The 4,167-nt window shown below is 30.1% G+C and overlaps 1 protein-coding gene across 4 annotated transcripts in view; it reads right to left on the reverse strand.

The window, feature by feature from the left end:
* Positions 1-4,167, reverse strand: part of LOC126907638 (uncharacterized) — a 180,856-nt gene that overhangs the window by 169,236 nt on the left and 7,453 nt on the right. The gene's annotated exons all lie outside the window — the stretch shown is intronic.

Below are 4,167 nucleotides of genomic sequence, written 5' to 3' on the forward strand. Positions count from 1 at the left end.
TTTTTTCACAATAATACTAGTATTTTTCGTTCATTATTGTTTTAAGTTAATTTTAAAAATTATTTTTAACTTTTTAGTTCGATGTGCTTTAAAAGCGTGTTTTTTAGTTTTTTTAAACTATATTTTTAGTCAAACTATTCATACATGTGTAAGAAACAATAGTTAAATCAGTATTAGTGAACAATTGATTTAATAATTTTTATTGATTAATTGTGATGGTGTCACGTTTTATAATCGTGAGAATTATTTTAATAAAATACAGACAGCACATCCGCTGCCTGAGACTGATGAATTAACAAATAATATTTATTGCCAAATCGGCAATATTCCAATTATTATAAAAACCCAATAGACCTGACCATCGTCGTCAGTCGACTCCAGTGCCTTGTGTCATTCATCAGTCTCAGTACTCGGTTGTCGCTGTCCGGCTTACTGTTTAAAGTAAAGTCTTTGTTTATTCCTTTTCTAACCTATATACTCTTTTCCTCGACATTTCAGAGTACTTGTGTCTTGCACTTCGTCTGCACCTCGTACTTTATTATCCTCTCCTAATAACTAAAGTACTTGTGTCTTGCACTTCGTCTGCACCTCGTACTTTGTTATACTCCTTATCTGGTACGCCCAGTATTTGTGTCTTGCACTTCGTCTGCACCTTATACTCGGCTACCCCGTTCTCTCTTTGAAGTACTTGTGTCTTGCACTTTGTCTGCACCTCGTACTTTGTTATACTCCTTACCTGGTACGCCCAGTATTTGTGTCTTGCACTTCGTCTGCACCTTATACTCGGCTACCCCGTTCTCTCTTTGAAGTACTTGTGTCTTGCACTTCGTCTGCACCTCGTACTTCATTGTCCTCTCCTATACCCCAAGTATTTGTGTCTTGCACTTCGTCTGCACCTCATACTTTGGGCTCCTTTTGCGTACACCTGGTATTTGTGTCTTGCACTTCGTCTGCACCTCATACCTAGGTGTTACTCTTATTCTCCCTTCCTATAACAACAGTCTTTCGACACCCACAGCTTACCCGGAGTGTCAGCCGAGCACGGTGACTGCTGTACGACAACACGCACGTGAATACCTAGACAGCAGTCACCACCTCCTCATATTCATCTTCGTACACATAGTTGCACATTTACACTTTTACCTTTTTCACTTTGCTGTGTTACGACATAATATTATTGATATATTTTTAATGTTTTTTATTTATACTTTATCATGATAAAATAAAATCAAACTGCATTTTTTAGATGTATTAATAATAATCAAAAAACTGTAGCACAATGGGGTCCTGGTACGGTAGGAACGCGCATTGGAATTTGTTTATTAAAAATGGAGAAGGAAGGTAAGTTCTCTACATTTTTGGCTTTTAAATTTTGTCTTGTAACGTCACAAATTGGAAGGTGGACCGTTAATAATTTTTATTATGACTATTTGTTGTTTATTTTTATGGCGTAAGAGAATACGCGAATGAACCTTTATCCGACAAAACGGTGTCAATAATTCATTATTGTTGCGGTTAACCACTAGATTAGGCATCAAGATATAATATGTATAACTAAAATCAAATTTTTTGTTGATGTTGATATCTCCCAAAAAAACTGGCAGTTATCGATTTTGTGGATTGCCGTTAGATTGCTGTTGGCTCTTCGTCAGCCTTTCTGTCATTGACCGTTCTAGAATACACATAATTATAGTTTTCTTGTCACTATTATTTTTATGGTGGAGTAGAGCCTACAACGGCAAACAACCCATGTCTTTTCGGCGAAGCATCTAGACCATCGGATTAGTCTCTTCGGAAACCGTTTTCTTTTATCTTCGATGCAAAGCTGAGAAGGTATTAATTTTACCATGAAGCGTTTTTTTGTCCCGACGACCTATCGTCTTTGTGCAAATGGCTACCGTATTCAAAAATATGCTTTTTTTGTATTAAAATTCTGGATTTTGTATTTTATTTTATTTTAAAATATCTTATAATATACTGACTTTCATAAATATTATATAATTTAATTAACATAGAATAAAGTTCATAAGACATAAGAAATTAAACTTATTTAAATTTTTTTAGTTTTTTAAAGTCGAAAAATTAACTTTTAATTTGACTCAAAAATTGCTAATTTTATCGTGTGTCGATAACGACAAACAGATATCGAATCGGTTACACTTGTGTCTTTCACACTTAAGGTACGATGTTCGTATCCGCCTGTGGCAATTAATATTTTGTATTTTTTTTGAGTTAGAATAAAATTTTCAAATATTTTAATATTTATCTCATTTAGATTTAATAACTTCAATAAATATAAAGGATCCTATTACTAGTGTCCCCTCGTGAGAAGAAATTTATATTCATGTTAATATTATTTTACTATGTGGTTCTTTTTGTGGCTACGATTTATTTTGCCAATCCTCACTCGACCTACTTTTTTCAACGATATGTCAAATGATTACAATTCGTATTTAGTTGAAGATATTACCCTCAAAAATTGAAAAAAAAATTTTAATCAAATAACCAGCTTTATCCACACAATTAAAATCATTCATTTCTACTTTGAAATTTATTAATTATTTTACTCTATTTGTGAGTGCTACTACTAATCTATAAAATTTCAAATTTTTTCGTAACATGTTGCTATACAAATCATAAATCTAAAAAAAAAATGATATTTAGTTTCACCTGAATTTATTAATGGATAAAATAAAAAAATTACTGTAAATAGTAATTATAAAGTTTCCTGATTGCATATTAATCTTAACAGTACCATTTTTTCTATTTAATGAAGTCAATTTCAAACTTGCAAATTGAATTAAAAGTTATGGTAATAAATTCATTTTTTTTTTTTGTTATAAACTTTCACTTCAAAGGACAAAAAAAGTATGTAAAAAATTATTATTTTTAACATATTAAAAATCAATAATAATTTGAAAACAATTAATTATAAAAATTATATAATATATAAGTAAAAGAATTATTAATTTGGATATAATTAAGGAAATAGAAGTTGATGTTGTTTTTGTAATTATCCGCCAATTTCTTAGAGTTAAACACTATCTACAGATTTGCATCGAAGCGTTTCTTACGATAGTGATTTTAATCACTGTCAGATTAAATCTATAATGGACCCAACTATGCCACGTCCCCACTGTGCCGCGACCCCACTTTGCTGGGTTTTTAAATACCCATTAATACTATATTATGTTGAACACAATAATTATTTTATAAATATATTTATGTAATGAGCTATTATATTAATTATTTTATTTCATTATTATTCTATTATTATTATTCTATTAACTTTATATTATTTATGTGTGGATAGCACATGTTTCCAGTTTTTTTAGCCAGCGCTAAAGAGCGAGTGTCCAAACCGCACTTTGTGTTTTTCATTAATTTTTGATTAACATTAACGGATGTGTTCTAATGCTATCCATGAAGTTTGTTATATCATTCGATTTGATTTTTATGATCAGCCTTTATTTGTAAACATGATTTTTGTTACATTCGTATTATTGTCCATGTTTAATTTAACTTTCTTTTTTAATAACTTAATTTAGTTTCCTTACTAATCTTAACTGTAACATTTAATTTTATTGTGCGAGTTAAATTTGGTTAATAAACCACGAGGTATTATAGTCATTTATATTTAACGACATATTAACTTAAATTGAATTATTGAATAACTTAAAATTAAATTCCACCAATGGTCTGGTAATCATTAATTCATTTGTATGTATATTATTGCATCGTATTTACACTATGTTTTGGAACAAATATAAAATTGATTGCTTGTCGGGAAAATTTTTTATTAAGTACTTATTGTAGATATATTTTATGCAGTTTAAAGAAAAAAATTTCCGCATCATTCTGCCCTTTTAGCTTCGATGCGAAGCTGAGAAGGTATTAATTTTACTATGATGTGTTTTTTTTTTTTTTTTTTTTGTGTCTGTATACGCTCAATCTCAGCTCTCACTGAACCGATTTTGATGAAAAATATGTCAAAAGATCACAAATCGTATCTAGTTGAAGACATTACCCTCAAAAATTGAAAAAAAATCCCTCGTTCCTCGTAAACGGGGGAAATCCCCCAAAAAATTACAAATTTAAAAATCGCTAATTTTCGATATTTTTTCATTTTTTTTTACTTAAAATTGCCATAACTTTTTTAAAAATGAC

The sequence above is a fragment of the Daktulosphaira vitifoliae genome, unplaced genomic scaffold (genome assembly GCF_025091365.1).
Source record: "Daktulosphaira vitifoliae isolate Bord-2020 unplaced genomic scaffold, ASM2509136v1 Scaffold_1, whole genome shotgun sequence".
Classification (NCBI taxonomy): domain Eukaryota; kingdom Metazoa; phylum Arthropoda; class Insecta; order Hemiptera; family Phylloxeridae; genus Daktulosphaira; species Daktulosphaira vitifoliae.